Source organism: Dipodomys merriami, unplaced genomic scaffold (assembly GCF_024711535.1).
Source record: "Dipodomys merriami isolate MVZ:Mamm:240054 unplaced genomic scaffold, mDipMer1.0.p SCAF_2415, whole genome shotgun sequence".
In the NCBI taxonomy this organism is placed as follows: domain Eukaryota; kingdom Metazoa; phylum Chordata; class Mammalia; order Rodentia; family Heteromyidae; genus Dipodomys; species Dipodomys merriami.
Genome location: NW_027203844.1, coordinates 23587 through 43818, shown reverse-complemented (window position 1 = coordinate 43818; position 20232 = coordinate 23587). Strand labels below are relative to the sequence as shown.

The window sequence follows — 20232 nt, the reverse complement described above, 5'->3', positions numbered from 1 at the left end:
ATGCTATATTCTTCCAGTATATAAACTGAAGGAAGACTCCCTCTGAAATATGCTATTTTTATGGCTAAGGGAAAACAAGTCAGCTTTTAGACACAGACAATGAGATAGAAATCTTCCCCTAGAAATAATCTTTCTCCACTTCTGGTTCACTTTTGTAAGCTGAAATAACTCATATAACCCATTTTGACATTGCAGGTAGAAGTAAATCTCACCTACAGAAGCTGATGCAACAAATAGAGTAATATACCAAGGTATGCAACACTTGAGATAAAGAGAAAAAAAAGAGAACTATAATATAATCAATCATACTTGTGCTCACATGTCTCTGCAGGAAGGAAGGTATTATATACCTTTGTTTCTAAAACTACTGAGATTTTCAAATCACGTCTTTTATGCTTGGATGTTACAGGCATTAGAGAACATTTTGATACTGAGACAGCATAAAATCTCGAAGAAAGCTGGATTAATCATTTCAATACTACCTTTTGTTCTCCAAGAAAATAAACCATTTTAAAAACAATACTTTATAATTTCTTATCTAGTATCTTTTATTTTCCAGAAATGGATTTTGTTAATATATGTGACTATCCAACAGAATAAATGTCTTCATTTATATGCATCTTGTGCAGACAGCAAGTCAATTAGCTGTAAGTGTGAGTTCATCAGTAGCACTTTTTCAAACTGCAAAACTTCGTTTAAATAGAGATACAGGTGGACCCATTGCAACAATGAGATGTACAAGACGTTATGTCGAAAAATGAACTTTACAACGTTGGTGGGGGAGGGTAGCGGGGAGGATTGAGTGGGGGGACATGGGAAGGGATGGGAAGGGGAATCAAAAGAGGAGGCTACTACGCTTGCTAAGAAATGTACTCATTATTTTGCCCATGTAATTGTAACCCCTCTGTACAGTATTTTCACAATAAAATAATATAAAGAAGAAAAATAAATAAATAAAACTGCAAAAAATTTGGACAAGGAGATAATACATATATTTTTTTCCATCATCAACTACCAAACCCTCCTTCTTCCTTCCTAAGAAACACACAAAATTAATAAAAAGTCATAGATATTTGGCTATTGATCTTGAAAATGAAAGCAAAATGTTATGGATGTCTGAGATGATAGTTAATAGTGTTTTACATAGTAATGTCACATGCAACCACCCTATGAATCGTGCAGGTCTTAACACTCTTTCCTTAGTGATGTAATAGGAATGTCAGCTTTACTGGATGTAGTATTGTTTTCCACTTCCTTTCCTACCACCTGACCTAAATTATAATACATATTATGGGTGTGTTCTCTTTTTTTCTGATAAGATTTGCTAAGTGTCTGTCAATCACTTTGATTTTTCAAAGAATCAACTCTTTGTTGTGTTGATTCTTTCTGTTTTTTTTTTATTCTAATTCATTTAATTCTGATTTAATTTTAATCATTTGTTTTAGTCTACTGCATTGGGGTTTATTTTACTGCTCTTTTGCAAGGAGGCCCAGATGTCTCATTAAATTTTTGGTTTCAGATCTCTCCAATTTGTTGATGTAAGAACTGAGAGCTATAAACTTGCCTCTGAGTACTGCCATGGCTGTTTCACAGAGGAGCTGGTAGTTTGTATGCTCATTTTTGTTGAATAACATGAACACTTGAATTTCCTTTCTAATCTCTTCCATGAACCAATCGTGATTCAGCAGTGTGTTGTTCCGGGTCCTTGCGTTGTTACAGGATCCTCTTTGGTGGTTTTCAGTGTTGAGTTCTAATTTTATTCCCTTGTGTTCTGAGAGAAAGCAAGGTATAAATTCAATGTATCTGAATTTGGACAAGTTTGCTTTGTGGACTAAAATGTGGTCTATTTTGGAAAATGTTCCATGTGCTGCTGAGAAAACCATGTATTCTGATGCTGCTGGTTGAAATATTCGGTAGGTGTCTGTTAAATCTAATTTACCTATGCAATTGTTTAGATCCGCAATTTCTCTTTTCAGTTTTTGCCGAGTTGATCTATCTAGTGGGGAAAGTGGTATGCTAACGTCCCCAACAATTAATGTCCTTGGATCTATTTGGGATTTGAGGGAAAGTAGTGTTGCTTGGATAAATTTGGGTGCTCCGTTGTTTGGCGAAAAGATATTTAGAATTGTAATATCCTCCAGAAGTAGATATCCTTTAATTAGTGTGTAGTGACCTTCTTTATCTCTTCTCACTAGTTTTAGTTTGAAGTGTATTTTATCTGATATTAGTATTGCAACTCCCACTTGATAATGGGGGCTGTTTGCTTGGTAGATTTTGTTCCAGACTTTCATATTGAAAATATTTTTGTTTTTATGAGCAAGACGTGAATCCTGAAGGCAGAAGATGGAAGGATCTTGCTTTTTAATTGAACTAGACAGTCTATGTAGCTTAATTGGAGAGTTAAGTTCATCAATGTTGAGAGAGAGGACTGAGAGGTATTAGGGAGTTCCTGCCATTTTATCCACCTTCTTGGGGGCTGAGGCAACTGAGTTCTTCCTATGCTGCTTGGATTCTCAGTTTGGGTTTAGTTTCTTGGCCTTTATTGCGGTCTTGTTGGTTTTCTATGTGTAGGACATCTTTAAGAATCTTTTGTAGGGCTGGTTTGGTGGAGATAAATTGTTTAAATTTTTCATTGCTATGGAAGGACTTTCTTTGACCTTGGGTTATGAATGAGAGTTTAGCTGGGTAATGTATTCTTGGTTGATATTTGTTTGTCATTAGGGCATGGCATATATCGTTCCAAGGTCTTCCTGCTTGAATTATCTCTGCTGAGAAATCTGAGGTGATTCTAATTGGTTTCCCTTTATAAGTGATTGATATTTTCTCCTTGATAGCTTTAAGGATCTTTTCCTTGGTCTGAATTGATCCTGCGAGGATTATACTGTGAGAGTGGGATGTCCTGTTTTGGCCATGTCTATTTGTATTTCTAAAAGCTTCTTGTATCTTAATAGGCCTATCTTTTTGCATGTTTGGGAAGTTCTCTGCTAGGATCCTGTTAAACAAATTTCCTAGACCATTAACTTCTGTTTCTAGGTGCTCCTCTACACCCATTATCCTCAGATTAGGCTTTCTGATGGTTTCTTCCATGTGTTGAATAGATCTATCGTATTTCCTGGATTTTTCTTGAATGGTTGTATGTTCTTTCTCTATAATATCTAGGCTGTCTTCAATCCCTGAGATTGGACCTACTATCAAGTCTTTCTACTTTGTTATTTATTTCTTTTCCTTCTGGTTGGTTGGCTTTGATGGCTTCCAATTCTTTGTTGGAGCTTTGTTTTAGATCTTGTATGAACTTCTTTACTTCCTTAATTTAATGTTCAGTGTTTATTCTCAAGTCACTTAGTTGATTGGTTATGGTTTCCTTGGACTCCCATTACTTCTGTTGGGTTTCAGTCAGCGTTCCCTTTGTGGACTTCCTGACTTCTTTCAGCTCTCTGTTTATAGATTCCATGGATGCCTTTAGTGATCTTTGTGTATTCTCATGCTGCTCTCTCAATTCCTGTATCACTATTTGATTAGCTTCCTTATGTTCACTCAATTCCTGTAGTTCTCTTTGAGTGTTCTCAGCCTCCTAACACCATTCCTGACTTTCTCTTTGTCTCTTCTACTCCAACTCCCGCAATTCCTGTCTATCTCTTTGACTGATCTCAGCCTGCTCACACCATTCTTTTATTTCTCTTTGAGTGTTCTCAAGCTGCTCATACAATTCCTGTATCAATCTTTGAGTAGCTTCCTCAGGCTCATGATATTCCTGTATTGACCTTTCGTTTGTCTTCTCTCTCTTCCTATCATGCTCACACGAAGTCTTTGCAGGTTTTCAATCTTTTCATTTATCATGTTTACCAGTAGTGTTTGCAGAGTTTTTTGGGAACTCTCCTCTGGATTATTCATTTTCTGTTCTGTCCCCTGATTACCATGAGTGGGAGTTGAGATACCCGGATTTACCATTTTTCTTGTGTTTTTCAGGTTTGTTCTGCCCATTTGGGATGAATGAAACACCAGTTTTGTGCTAGAACACTATCTTTAGGCAAGCATCAACCAAAATCTGTAGTTGCAAAGTAAAAAGTCTGCAGATACAATCTAGTTCAACAGATATATATATTCAACATCAAACAAGTATGTATTAGTGTGCTGCGAACTGCAAAGAAGAATTTGGCAAAGCAGACATTATTAGGTTAAGGGAGAAATGTGGATAAAAATAGGAATAGAGGGATGTGGAAATGTAGAGGGAGAGTTAACTTGACTAAATACTAATATCTAAGTGGGAAATAGGTTGGATAGAATGATAGTAGAGAGAGAGAAAAAAGAAAGAAAAAAAGGGCAAGAAAAAATAGAAACAAAAATTAAAAATTAAAAGTGAAACATAAATTATGCAAATTAACAAAGTAATATTCAGAGAAGAACGAGGATAGGATAAGAGAAGTGAAGGGATAGAATGAGATGTGAAAAACTTAAAAATAAAAATGCTTAAAATATCATATAGGTACATAGAAGTGATACTGCTATTAAGGAATTTAAGTCTAAGAGTTTTTGAACTGAGTAATAAATTTCTGGATTAAGTGTGTACAAAATGGGGGATAATGTTTAATAATCGACTACGGGTATATCTGAGGATGAGCAGAACAGCAATTAAGTCACACAAAGATGAACGAAAGAGAGGAAAAGTGAAAAGAATGAGAAACAAAGAAAGAAAGGAAGAAAGAAAGGAAGAAAGAAAGAAAGAAAGAAAGAAAGGGATCAAAAGTCTGTAGAGCTAAACAAAAACATGAATAAAAAGAAAAAAAAGAAAAAATCATACACACACACACACATATACCCTTAAAATAAAAAGTATAAGAGCAAGAAAAAAAGAGTTAATAAAAAATATTTTTTAAAGATAAAAATTAAAAAGTTTTAAAAAATTATAAAATGTACAAAAAAAAAAGAATTCTTTGGTATTTTTTGGTGGGGATGGGTAGATCCTGTATCTCCCTTGTGTCTGTAACTGTCTCTAGTTGGAGTCTCGGGTCTGCTTGTGGTGTTTGATTTTCCTGTGGCTTGGTTGGTCTCTTAAGTCAGTTTGTTTGAGCAGGCAGAAAAATGCTCTGCTTTACCCAGAATTTTGTCATCCTCCTCCCAGGCTAGTTCAATGAGAAGGAGATCTGCTTTGAGTTTCACAAAAGAGGGAGATGGCTGTTTCTTCTAGTTTGGAGATGCTGTGATGAGGCTAGTTTCTGGTAGGGTGGAGGCCTTTTAGCAAACAGTAGCTTTTCCCTGGGGGGCTAGCTTCTGAGACACTGACAGAGCCCAGCCTGGAGCCATTCTCAGGGTTTATGTTTACTGAATGTCAATTGATTGTCAAGGCTACTATAGGGAGGTGCAGCCTCTGGCTCTGTTTACCCAGAGAAGAAAGCCACTCCTGGGGCTGGTGGAGCTTTCTCAGCTGTGCTGGGTCACTTTCAGCTGGGTGTAGCTGAGCCTGGAATGTCATAATAGGTTCCTGTGACCTGGTAAATGACTATTGTATTCTTTCAAGGCCTGAGTTGGAGCTAGCTGCTCAGCCAGGCCTTTGTCAGTATCAAAGATGGAGATCTCTGGTATTGGGGAGGGGAGGGATGTTCTTAACTCCTCTGCTCCCTGAGAAGGAGTGAGGATGTCAGGCTTCTACTCATGCCAGATTCTTGGTTCTTGGGACGTCTCTGCAATCTGCAGAATGAAGATGTCTGTTCCTTGTCAGTTCTTCCTGGTGTTGAGTAGAATCAACTCGCCTGCTGCATCTGGAGTCGTTGCCCTGGACTCTCTGTGTTGCAGGTATGGTGGCTATGGCCGCCACAGCGGTGGCTGCTGACAAGTGCACAGATCTGTTTCCTTGCTGGATTTTCTCTCTCTGGCCTAACTCTGTGGACTGTGATGGCACACTTGGTGTGATTCTCTGGCTTAGGACGGTTCACTGGAGCACTAAAACTGCTTTCTATGTGAGAGCTTGTTTAGCCTCCAGCTTCTCCTCTGCCATCTTCCTGGAACTCCTGTATGTATTTTTATTTTGTCAAGCACTGAGTTTGAACTCAGGTAGTGGCAGTTCTGCCTCAGGTTTGATCACTCTAGGTTGGGGTGCAGCCACTGGACCCATAGCCGAACCTGGGTTCCTGGGTCCCAATGGCTGACAGGAAAAAAAATTTAATGCAAAACAGAAAAAACACTGGCAATTTGCAGATGGCTGCCAATTTTACATTTTTTTTTTTGCTAGGTGACCATACTGGGTCTGAATGACACAGTTGAAAAATGTTGGTAACCTGGCATTGCTGAAAGCTGGCAGGCTACCAAGGAAGCCATAGGCCAACACAGCAACATAGGCCCTGTGTTTGAATCCCAGTCCTGACCCCTAAGAGATCTAAGAGTCTCGTTCATAATCATAGGAATACCGATGGAAGATTATGAATAGCAAGGTTGAATTAGTTATTTCTGAATACTATTATACAATTAGAGTGATTTTAGGAGGCCAATTGATTTTAATGAATGCTTTTTGACATATTCAAAAATACTATTAATTACATGTATGCTATAGTTTCAGGACAGTGGTTGATTTAATTAATAATTCATTAAGGCTGAAAAAAATAATATTAATTACATGGAGGCATAATAAACACCCAAGAATTGTCAGGAATATAGCCTATATAGCTGAATAATGTGTAGACATCTCCGGCACTCTATAATGATCTATATTTATTTGTGTACTACAATCTGCATATCAATGTGTTCTTATTTTGTCAACTCTTAGGGCTCAATCTCAGGTGCTAGAAATGCTAGTCAGCTTAATATGCTCCAGGCTGGCATGCTGACACTTACCCATTAATGAACTGGGCTTTGTAGACTGTGAGTTCAGATGTGAGAAGCCGAGCGTGAAACATGTTTTCTTTTTCTTTGAAAGTGCTCAGTGACAGGTAGGATGTATAATTCAGATGCAAATCTATATGCTATGTAATAGGATGTAATAAATGTAAAAAATGTCATAGGTGGAAGAATTGTCATTACAATAAATGAAAAAAGATTGAATTAGTAGGGAATCATTCTAAGATAAAATTAAACACAAAAATTATAGGACGTGGATTAAGTTTAATATTTTATTAAGCATTAACAGAATAAACATTTCATGGAAACACGAATACCTAATAATTGGTAGTAACACACGATGCATAATTTAATAATATATAGGAATATGTCTCATTCTATAAAATACATAATTATAGTAGGAATGAACGTACATATGTGGTAAACAATAACAGGATATTGAGTAATTTTAATTAATGCTTTATTAATTGTTAACTGGGACACATCATTAAATGGAAACATAATTTAATACCTAATAATTGGTAGTAATACTATCTATGATTTAATAATATCCAGACATCTCTCTTTTTGTGTATATAATATTTGTATACAACAATCTCTATCTATTTATATCTCATTCACTCCTGGGGCTCAGTGGTTGAATGTTCACCAAGGAAGCATGAAGCACTGGGTTTGATTCCTCAGTGCACATAAACAAAAAACCCAGAAGTTCTGCTGTCTTTCATTCAATTGTGTGCTAGCCTTGAGCATAAACGCTTAGGAACAGGGTCAAAGTGCATACTCAAGCCCCAGGTCTGCCGCCAAAAAAAAAGTAGAATGTTTTAACTGGAACTATAGAAGGGTAAGAAGGACAGGACTTCAAATACCTCATCACAGGGCAATCTAGGAGTCTGGGGCTGACAGCTTCCACCTAACCTGACTTAGCCAGATGTAAACTGCTGCAACCCAGATCCATGGGCTATCCCCATCATCCTGGTTACCCTGGCTTATCCCCATAACCTGGGTGCTCAGGGCCTTTAAAACTTGGCAGGAAGTTTGCTAGAAACTTTGAAATATGGCTTGAAGTGGTAGAGCTCTAGTCTTGATCAAATGTTATTAGAATAGTATACTCATGTTTTGAGTTCAAGCACCATGGCTAACCCCCCCCCCCCAAAAAAAAAAACACCACACTAAACCATTAGATGTGAACTTGAGTGGTTTGTGAACTGTTCCTCAAAGAATGGTGATACTGATAAAAGCACCCTAATTCTAATGAAAGCTTGTGGAATAGAGCTAGGTGCTGAGTCCTTCACAGGGTGCAGTTTGCTGCATCCTGCATTGGGTGCTGTGTGCTGAGTCTTTCAAAGGATGCTGTGTGCTGAGTCATGCAAAGAGTACAATGTGCTGTGTCCTTCACGGGGTGCATTCTTTCTTCGGGTCCTTATAAGATCTCCACAACTGAGATGATTACGCAGACAAGAATTTTGAGGCTCATTTATGTCCCCATGGCAGGGACAAAGATGTATTACTGAAGACTAGTAAGTTGTCTCCTGCAGACAATTGTTTTGTTTTGTTTTTTCTCAGTCATGAACCTTGAACTCATGGTCTAGGTGCTGGCCCTTACCTCTTGGGCTTATGACTAGCGCTCTACCATGTGGAGACATGGATCCCCTTATAGCAGAGGCCACAGCCTAGGGGTCTATAGCTAAGGTTTGTCATCCTGCCTTCTCAGAAAGCTGAGATATGAGGATCTGGGTTCCAAACTATGCCAGACACAAAAGCCTATTATCTCCAATTATCTCCATGAGCTTATTATTTCCAATTCACCACTAAGAAACCCGAAGTGGAATCTGGGTGCTTGTTGCTCATGTCTGTCATCCTAGCTACCCAGGAGGATAAGATCTGAGGATCATGGTTCAAAGCTAGCCTGGGCAGGAAAGTCCTTGAGACACTTAGCTCCGATGGACCCCCCAAAAAGCTGAAGTGGTGTTTGGCTCAAGTGGTAGAGCACAAGACTTGAGGAGAAGAGTTCAAGGACAGTACCCAGGCCCAGATTTCAACTCCTACAACAATAAAGAAAAGACAGAAACAAACTAACAAACCTGAAGTAGAGGGCTGGGAATATGTAGAGTGTAGATTGCTTTGCATATATGAAACCCTGGGTTTGATTTCTCAGGACCATATCACTAAAAAGAAGCCTGAAGTGTCTCTGTTGCTCAAGTGGGAGAGGGGTATTCTTGTACAAGAGAAAATAGGTACAGTGCTCAGGACCTGAGTTCAACCTCCTGTGCACACGTGGGCTCACACACACACACACACACACACACACACACACACACACACACACACTCACAGACTAGAAGTGATGCTGTTAGACAAAATGGTAAAGCACTGGGCTTCTACACTGAGCTCATGGTCAGCACCCCAGCCCTGCTTTCAATCCCCAAAGCTAGCCAGCCAGGGCCCAACTTGGAGAGGTCAAATGTTTCAAAACCTGAAGAGCTTCAACAGCCCTAGATGACAGGAAGCTTTTTGATATGAGATATGTGCTTGGATTTCCCAAGCTTCCAGAAACCTAGGAGAGACATCATAGGCCAATCATCATCCTCAATGAAACATTTCATGAGTTTCAGTGCCCTAGTTGTCTGCTAGAAGGACTGCTGAATTATATTGAGCACTGTATTTGAACACAGGAATATAGTCTCACAATGGCAGGATAAGTGCACAGGACTTGGCCTGCCATGGGAGGTGGCACAAATGGCTTCCTGTCAAACCAGAGCACTGGGGAAAGAAATAGATTGGGCTAAAACTAGACCTTTATCCTGACCTTTAGATCCCACTCACACTCATTCTCACAATCTGACACAGATGGAGTTGTTTGTTACATAGCTGTCTGCCTGTCCAGACAATGAGGGAGACTTCTTCCAGCAGGCCTGGGATGCAGAGAAACCCTCAGGCTATACTGGGAACAGTGAGGGGAGCCGCAGAACATGCACTCTCATGAAATCAGTCTCTGTTATGAAATCATTTTATTGGATACAAATTTTCTAGCTTGGTGCCATTCATCGTAACTACTCTGGAGCTTCACCTATAGGAATACAAACATACATATACAAAGATATGGAGGTACAGGTTATTTTTGAGGGGGCAGGTTCTGGTGTTGAACTATGAGCCTAGGCATTGTTCCTGAGATCCTTTTGCTAAAGGGTAGTGCATTAACCTTGAGTCAAAACCCCACTTCTGGGTTTTTCTGTGATCTCTTAGAAATAACATTGTCATAGACTTTCCTACGCTGGCTGGATTCAAACTCAGATTCTCTACATCTCAGACTTCTGAGGAGCTCAGATTACAATGAGAAGCCACTGGCACCTTCTTTCTTTTCTTCTTCACTTTTTAATCTGGAAACCTGACTTCTTCACAGAGTCATACCAGTGTTATGAATTTATAAGTTAACTACCCAATGTCATTTATAGCTGCTTTCTCTAAGAAGGATTTTCCTTCCTCATCTTACCATCTGTTCATATGTTTGAAACCAAAAGTGAGAAATGAGTGTCACAGAATTTCTGTGCAAATGTCCACAGGACATGCCAGCTCTGTCAGTTAGCATTGAGCTACAGCAATTTACTGTCTCAAGATGGGAGGACCAAAAGCTAGAGCGATCCTTATATTGTCTGCATTGCTTCTTTTGCCTATAAAATGATCTAATAATTAGGAGTGTTGTGTGTCTCCAACCTTAAGTATCTGGAATATACTAGAAGCATCTTCATGCATTACTTTTCTAGTGTCTCTCGAGATTTAGACTACAGGTTTGTGTGGAGGTGCTCCTTGGTCAATCCCTGAGGAAAGCCGCTTGAAACCTTTTTGAGCGATCACCCTTCAAAGTCAGCCTGAGCAGGAAGTCTGTGAGACTCTTATGTCCAATAAACCACCAGAAAACCAGAAGTGGAGCAGTGGACCAGAAGATAGAGATGGAGCTTTGAGAGAGAAAGTCGAGCAGAAGAAACAGGCTAGACCAGCCTGGAAAGCCTGGGAGGCACTTATGTCTGATTAACGACCAGATGGCTGGAAGTGGAGCTGTGGCAGTGGTAAAGCCTCAGCCTTGGGAAAAAACAGCTGAGGAATGCATCAGGCCCTGAGTTTAAGCCATGGGATAGCCTCAAAAACGTTTTCAAAAAGAGAAGGCCACGTTTATGAATCAGTGCCCTACTTACTTATGTGTGTATATTACCTCCCTGAGTTCAAACACACTGTATGCAATGATGCTTCTCTTATTTATTTATTTATTTTTCAGATATGATCCTTGCGCCTACTGCATCATCCTCTTCATGTCAGACCCATTGCTTTCTCTTCCAGGGTTCCAGGCCTGTGTCCTTATATGGTGCACATTGAAGATCTCAGCAGTCTTTGTTTACATTTTATTATGAGGAGAATGCAGAAACAGTCACAAATCAGGCAGGGGTACAGAAGATAGGGTTTCTTAGAAGTAACCAGTCGTCAGAAAATTAAACTTGAGGAAGTAAAATGGTAGCATACTTATGTAAAAACTACCATTAAGAAAAATATGATGGGGCTGGGAGTGTGGATTAGTGAGAGAGTATTTGCCTAGCATGCAAGAAGCCCTGGGTACGATTCTTCGGTAGCACATACACAGAAAAGCCCAGAATTGGTGTTGTGGGTCAAGTAGTAGAGTGCTACAGACAGTGCCCAGGTCTTAAGTTCAACCCAAGACCTGGCAAAGAGATACCTAGGTAGGTAGGTAGGTAGAAAGAAAGAAAGAAAGAAAGAAAGAAAGAAAGAAAGAAAGAAAGAAAGAAAGAAAGAAAGAAAGAAAGAAAGAAAGAAAGAAAGAAAGAAAGAAAGAAAGAAAGAAAGAAAGAAAGAAAGATAGAAAGAAAGAAAGAAAGAAAGAAAGATAGATAGATAGATAGATGGGCTGGGAAGGTGGCTCAGTGGTAGAGCGCTTGCCTTGAGCTGAAGAGCTGAGGGACAGCGCCCAGGCCCAGAGTTCAGGCCCCACGACCGGACCAAAAAAAAAAAAAAAAAAGAAAGAAAGAAAGAAAGATAGAAAGAAAGAAAGATGATAGTTTAAACTTTGGACGTCAGGAGGAAAGAAGGGAACACTTCCCAGTCAGGAGGCCTTTTGCATTGTGCCTTCACATAACCACAGAGCAGGAAGACTGTCTCTTTCCCACTTCTCAGGCAACCAAGGGCCCCAGAGTCAAGAGGGCAGAGCTAGGATCTAAATCATGTGCTTGGAGACAAAATAGAAACAGTCCTTCCTCTAGTTAGTCTGGGGATTTGCATTAATTATGTGGAGAATGAAGGAGAATGGACTGACAGAGGTAGAAGGGTCTTCAAATCTGATAGATGGAGAGTCAAAAACCCACTCCCTAAGACCAGAGAGCAGGGTTTTTCTACTCTGTTCCTCCCCTCTCCCCCAATAAACTGGCTCTCTATTGGTAACCTAAAGGTAGCCTGAGGCTCCCTTCACGTGAGGGAGGAAGGTTAATTAGTCATTGTTTGAAGAGGCCTAGTAAAGCCTGACCCTGGTGTAACTTTAACAAATGTTACAGATTTTCCCCATTGTTGGTTGTGCCTGGAAAAAATGAAGTGGTTTTGCAGCTCACTTCCCTGTTGAGTGTGTACGTTCTGCCTCCTAATCCTGTAGGCCTGGTCTCTGCACCTAGCCTGGATTTTGAAACTGTTTTCTGTCCTTCAATTACAGAGTTACACTGGAGTTCTTCCTCCTAGCAGAGCTAGGGCTTGGATCCTGAGAACTTCATCTGAATCCAGGATAGGTCAATAATGGTTCTTTCCTTCTTCTATAGCTCAAGTACTATAAGAACATTTAATGTGCAAGTAAATTCTCATCACCAAGGGAGACTCACGAAGCTCTTGAATATCTGACCTTTCAGAAGTGGAAGTCATTTTGTCATAGATTTCCTGCCCTGGCTGGCTTCACCCTGTGATCCTGAGACCTCAGCCACCTGAGCTAGGGTGACTTGTGTTCTGCTAGGTTCAGAATTGTAATGACATTGACAATACAAGTCAACTGCTTATGACAAAGGGCTTGTGGAGCATATTAAGCCTTTTAACCTTGGACCTTTAAGAACCCTGTAGGACACAATGCTACAATGCTACAGTCTGAGAGGATGGGCATATGTATGTGCTACACTTGAACCTTGAGCTCTGAGACCAATTCTGGTGTACATCAGTGTTCATCTTCCAAAGAATGTTCTCATAATTAGCAAATAGGAAAAGTATTTTATTAACCCTCACTCTTTTTCCAGTTGAGTGTCTCGAACTCTAGCCTGGGCACTGACCCTGAGCCCTTCAGCTCGTGGTGAACACTCTAGCACTTAATCCAAAATGCCAGATGGGTTCTTTTGGTGGTTCACTGGAGATAAGAATCTAACAGGCTTTCCTTTGGACTGTGGTCTTCAGCTCTCAGCCTCTCGAGAAGCTATGATTCCACTTATGAGCCACTGGCATCTGGCCTATGGTTTTAGACAGTCCTGGGCTTGATTTTAGGGGCTGGGTCCTCTCACTGAGCTTCTTTTTCTCAAGGCTAGCCACTTGAGCTACTCCATAGCTGGTGGCTTTTTCTGAGTATGTGGCACTGAGGATTCAAACCCTGGCATTCATGCATGCTGAGCAAGCACTTTACCACTAAGCCACATTTCTAGCCCCACCCTCACAATTTTATACCTCACTTGCCTATCCTCAAGAAAAGGCTTCTGAGTATAAATCATGTAAAGAAAACCCGATAGGAAGTTTCCAAAGATAAATAAGACAAAGCTCATACTTTTGAGAGACTCTAATCATGTGAAGACTGTGACAAATGCTTCCATTTACTTATGTATTATGTTTCAACACTAAATAAAATATTAATGAAAATGAGTCAATGTCCTAAATTATTGGGTATAATTTTATAATAGATGTGCAAAATGTAATAAATATTATGCGTATAAAAATACTAAATACAGTAATCAATAAATAAATGAATCAAAAGAAAATAAAATACAAAATCATTCTTTTTCTGTGGGGGTCCGGTTGTGTGGCTTGAACTCTGGGCCTGGGTGCTATTCCTGAGCTCTTCAGCTAAAGGCTAGCACTCTACCACTTGAGCCACAGCGCCACTTCCGGATTTTTTCTTTTTGCTTATGTGGTGCTGAGGAATTGACCCGAGGAATTCAGGCATGCAAGGCAGGTGTTCTTCCACTGATCCACCTGAATCATAATATGAAATTAACATACATATGTAAGTATATATATATCATATATTACACATGTATAGAGATATTTTTTCCATTTCAGGGCCTTCATTTAGGCCCTGGGAATGCTAGCCTGAATTTCTTTCCTCATGGACAGTGAGCTTCGCCTTCACCCATGATGCAAAATAGTTACATGGACGGTGAGCTCAAATCCTAGCAATGGCAGAAATACTGGACCCAGTTCCAAGACACTGACATAATTTTTTAATGGAAGCAGTTATGTTTATTCAGTTCCATACTGAACATTTTAAAAAGAGTAGAATTTTGTACAGCTATTCACTCAGAGATCCTTCTCTTACCTCCAAAATGCTTCTCTGAGAACTACATTGTTTGTCTTTGTTCGTTTTTTATTGTAAAAATATTTTACAGGAGCAAGGTAATGAGTAAATTTCATATTGAGCATTGTTACCTCCTCCTTTGTTTTCCCCCTACCATACCTTCCCTCCCATCTCCACAACTACCTCCCCCTGCTTAGGTCAGTGACTTAAGTTTCATTTTTGGTTGGCACAAGGTTTGAACTCAAGTAGTAGCAAATCTTCCCTCACATTGCTACAGATTTACCAAGACCCTGAGTTCAAATCCCAGGCTAGGAAAGAAAACTAGCAGAAATTCCAAACTAGGTAGCTTTATTTTTTTAATTTAGTTAAACAATTATATTTTCTGTATTATTTTTCTTTTTTTTCTTTTGGCCAACCATGGGGATTGAACTCAGGTCATGGAAACTCTGCTTCAGCTTAGATCTCTCTTGGCTTGGGTGCAGCCTCCAGAACCATAGCTGATCCTAAGATCCTAGGCCCAGTGGACTTTCTAGAAAAAAAACTGGAAAGCAGAAAAAGTGGCAACCTTCAGGGGGCTGGGGTTTTATTATTTTTTTCTTTGCACAGTGACCATCCTGGGTTTGAATGACATGGCTGCAAAGTAGATATGACCTGCCATTGCTGATGGCTTGTGGGCTATCAGTGAAGCCATAGGACAACCTTTGAACATAGGCCCTGGGTTCAAATCCCAGTCCTGACACCAATGGCAGGAGATCACAAGAGACTCATTCCTATGCATGGGAATATCCATTGAAAGAGTAGTTCATGCATCCGTCTAGTCAAAAATTGGATGCAATAGTCCTAGAATGCTGATTGATCTTAATGTATAGTTTATTAAGCATTAAAAGAATAATATTCCTTCAATGGTGGTATAATAAATACCTAAGAGTTGGTAGGAACGTAGTATGTGTCATTCAATCATATATAGACGGCTCTGGCACTCTTTAACAATATATATTTCTTTGTATATCACCGTCTGCCTATCCATGTAGCGCTGTTTTGGCCAAAACTGGGGGTCACTCTCAGTGCGTGGGAACCACTTGACAGCTTCATGGGCTATAGGCTCCCATGCTAAAACTCACCCATTCATGAATTGGGCCTGCTAGGCCCTGAGATCAGATCCTAGCACTGCCAGGCATGATGGAGAACACATACATCTAAAATCTAGATTCCATATGATAGGATGTAAACAATGTAATAAATGGTATAAGTGTCATCAGAGTCAATAAAATAAGTGGTAAATAAATTAATAAAACAAGAAATAAAATGAATAAACACACCAAACACAATATGGACTGAACATCTGAACGGAAGTATAAATCCTATCGTTAAGATGTATATAAGGAGTAACTTTTCCAGGACTGAGGCTTGAATTCAGTCCCCCTAGGAGGAGGGAATGGCGGGAGATCCTGAGATACTTGTTTCTGGACCTAGGAAGAGTCATGGCATGCGATCGATCTCATACTTGAATGAGTAGTTTGTGCATAATGCGAGTAGGAAATGATACGCAAGACTCATGGGGTATAGATTATTTGTAAAGAAGAGTTAATGAAGCATGACAATAATCATCAAAGACATGAAATTAATGCATCAGAAAATACCCAAATATAGGTACACACAGATTGGATTCCATCACAAGTCACCATCAATCCTACTCTATACAAATATGTACTTATTTGCATTCTACCTTCTACTTATGAATGGATGACTATTGTGCTCCCCACTCTCCCCCCAGGGGGGCTCAGATTCAGGTACTGGGAACGCCTAGCTCCTTTGTCGCTCACAGGCTGTTGTGCTCATATGGACCCATTCACCAATTGGGCCTGCTAGACCCCGAGTTCAGATCCCAGCCCTTCCAAAAGATTCATCTTGATGTAAGACGCCAATGGTTGCATATGTTTTCTTTCCTGTGCAAGTCTTGGGTCTCAGCTAGGATGGAGAATGCATGGGCCACCCTGTGGTCATGGGAATAAGTTGTTATCCATGTCAGCCCAGTTATACCTGTCATCATATACATGAGAAAATACACAATAATCCATGAATAGCATACAAAATAAACACAATAAGTACACTCAATGCACGACGCAGACCGCACACGGATGTGAATATACACCCATGTTTCAATCATGCATTGAGCACTATTTTGGCCTCCCTGTGGCTCGATCTCAGTTCCTGGGAAGAACCCATCTCCTTAGTGCCTCAAAGTCTGGTGTGATCACGTGGACCTATTGTGCAGTTGGGCCTCCTAGGCCCTGAGTTCGAAGCCCAGCAATGCCAAAAATTCACCCTGATGTGAGAAGCCAGTCATTGCACCTGTTTTCCTGTGCTGTGCAAATTCTGAGTCTCGGCCAGCATGGAGAATATATAGGCAACTGATGTCAGCTTATATTTCCATAATTCATTCATCTGCAATAACAATTTGCAAGACTGGAGATGTGAAGCACTTAGACATGATTTTATTCTTGTTCATTTGGAAGATTAATCTTTAGTCAAAAGGAACGTTTAAAAATGGCCTAGAATTTATTCCTACCAGTTTTTATAAATGGCTTTGTACAATGGTATGTGATTATTTATTTTACATAGGATAATTTTTTCTACTACCTATAAGTTTTGGAAAAAAGAAGAAAACTAAAATTTACTACTTAGAGGAATGTGATAGAAATCGAAGACAGATTTTAGGTTTGTCAAATCTCTCATCAGTACCCATATTCAAGACTTAAAGTCGTATTTCTTACTATGTTAGACAGATAGGGAAAATATATGATAAGGCAACACATGATAAGGCAACTATTAGTGACTTTAAAATGTACCTTCTTATGTGATGAAATTTACTTTATTAGCTAATATTTGGGTTTGAATTATGGGAGGCTGATCTATTTAACACATTTCTGGAAGGCACCTACTGAACAACACATATGTTGGGGGGTAGTATTTCTGCACTTTAATGAATGGTTGAACTTGCTTGGTATTAGTGCTGGGTACGTAAATCAACTGTATTGTAACTTGCTCCCTACACTTGAAAACCTTGTAATGTCACTATCATCTACTTGTCAAGTGTTATTTTGGTGAATATGATTTTTAAAAGTTTATTTGAAAAGGAATATACTTTCAGGAGTTTAAATGTAGGTTACATTGGTTTGAGAATGACATTTTTATACTACAGAACCAAGTTTTACTGAAGTACCAGTGTTTTGAAGCACTAAGGGTCTTCTCAATTAATGTTTTTCTAAATTATATTTGACCTCTAAATCAAGTTTTCCTAGTCTTGGTAGACCAATTATGATCTATCATTCAAGAAACTATTTTTTTTGGCTGCACTGAAATCTTTCATTCATCATTAGGAGAAAGGTATTAAAAATAACCTTGTTCATTTGTGATTTTGTTCACTCATATGGGTTGGTCATCTGTAAATTGGAAGTTTGAATTACAGTACTTTCTCTCAGATTTTGTGATCTCATCTTTCATTTTAAGTTGCCTTGCATTTCACAATTGATTACTGCTAGTACTTGTAAGCAATTGGGGCCCTGAAATATTATAGGAAATGAGAAATTGAGATGAGTCTTTATTTTCTGTTGGCATGTTGCATGGGCCTATGTGAGAAGTCATGCCCTTGTTATCTGATGATGCAGATAACTGGGACCTGTCATCCTAGGACACGTGGGTCCTGCAGAAGAATAATAGCTTTTAGACATCATATCAGCAAAATTTGGGTATAATCAGTAGGAATGCTTCAGAAATATGGAGAAAAACACTTTGGGACCAGCAAGTTAAAACAATATACAGAGAATCAGAATAAAATCCCTTAAAGATTAGCAGAAAACAATACTGTTAATTTACATTTGTATTCAGAAGACCACGAACAATTAGAAGATATCACAAGCTAATACTGAAATATTGCATTGATACTTTTTATATTCTAATATATATTCTAATCCTAATTATTTATATTCCAATCTATTTATGGGAATAAATGTCAATATATTTGTCAAATTATCAATTCTAGTAAGATTCACTGTATGAAATTTAAAATCAGCACATATAAATATAAAATATATAAGTACATATAATATAAAAATTGTTTTGCATTGTTGTGTTGTGTTTAGGGAATCAAAGGCAACTCTGTTTTAAAGTATTATTCCATTTTCTCTACCTCAGTTTTTGGTAGAGTTAGACTTAAAGCTTTACCATTTGTAGATATGCAGCCTAAAAGCGAGAGGAAACACTGTGATTAAAACATTACAAATTTAAGGCCTAATATCGAGGAGAAACATATGGACTTCTCCAGGAGCTATTGCAATATTTAGTGATAGAATGTCAGTAGTGTAAGTTCCTGCTTGGTTGGATGATAGACAGGTCAGGACAGTAGGTAATCATGCATATGAACAATTCTTTCACTTTCCTGGCTTTAGCTACTTTTGAAATGATATGTATAATAAACAATTATGTTTTGATAAAATACCTTCCATTCTGAACAATTCTGTCTGAACTGTTCATCTCTCTATGATCCCTTGTAACTAAGATTATTTTTGTTCCAGTAAGACAATCCATGCTGTCAGGGTAAGATATTCTGGTTGGTCTGTTCCTACATGGAAGAAAGGTAAAGGTTCAGTGTCAACGTCTACTCCATTGGGGTCCCTGGGTAAGGGTCACAAAATCACCAGGACACAGGGGATGCAGAGTGCAAACAGCAATTGTCATTGCATGCTGTGCTTTATTGTTAGTGGGTATTTAAAAACTAGCAAGCATACTTTTTGCCAAGATTTGGTCAGAAAACATTTACACAAAAAATTTCCACAGATACATTTTTACTTAACCTATAAGAGAACGTCTAGGTATATTATTATCTAAACTATTTTAGAGCAAGCTCAAACCACTTCTCCAATCTCAGGAAAATGCATGACCAGCTGTTCATCTATGCTTAAGCAAGCAGAAGAGCCACTTCCTCAGCTCCCAGGAGTCTGTGACATGTTTTGAGGTAGGAAGAGGGAACATTTTCCCTCTGTATCCTGGCGTTTCAAGAGCTTTCCTAATCCCAAACACAGTCCTCAGATAATCCCGAGGCTGGAGCCTGCATCATTCTGCCACCTCAACATAGACCCTGAGTCTTCACAGTTCAGGTAGACATTTGTCCCAGCAAGACCTCATTTGGGAAATTTTAAGCTGCAGAAAGTTAGAAGTAGCTCTTAAGCAAGGCTTACTTTGAATCCATTAGCTCCACAAAGCTAACTCAGTTGATAAATAAGTACTTGAAAAGCCACCACCTTTGGACTTAGCTGTAAAGACTTCAAAGTATGATCAAATTTAAAATGAAAATGACAAAATAGTCATTGACAAAAAAATTGTAAATGTGAGCAATCAACCAAACTATATAAGTTTTTTCCACTGTACACAGAAATTTAGAGAAATAACATCAATAGCATTTTTAGGAACAATAAGGGTTCCTTGTTACAAATAGGCAACCATGGATATATGCCTGTATAAAGATTGTATCATTACGTACTTAAATTTTGAGGATACTGCATGCTTCAGCAGCAGGTCTACCCAAACTACAACAATACAGAGATTAACATGGCACTTGCACAAGGATGATATGAAAATTTGTGAAGTATTCCATATTTTTCATTCTTCTGATGCAAGAAATGAAAAACAGTTATTAAAAAGTTGATTACAAAAACACAAGTGTAACAATATATGTAATTCATAGAATTAAAGGTTAGTTTGACATCAGTGTATTAAATTTTCACCTTAGAAAGGCCTTTACATAGCATAACCTTTACAAAACTTGAAATTAGATAATATTGCTATTTTATCCCAAAGAAATAAAATAATATAAG

General features: G+C 38.8%; 1 pseudogene; it reads left to right on the top strand.

The window, feature by feature from the left end:
- The first annotated feature begins 19918 nt into the window (after positions 1-19918).
- On the top strand, positions 19919-20018 carry LOC138835921 (U6 spliceosomal RNA; annotated as a pseudogene).
- The last annotated feature ends 214 nt before the right edge of the window (positions 20019-20232 follow it).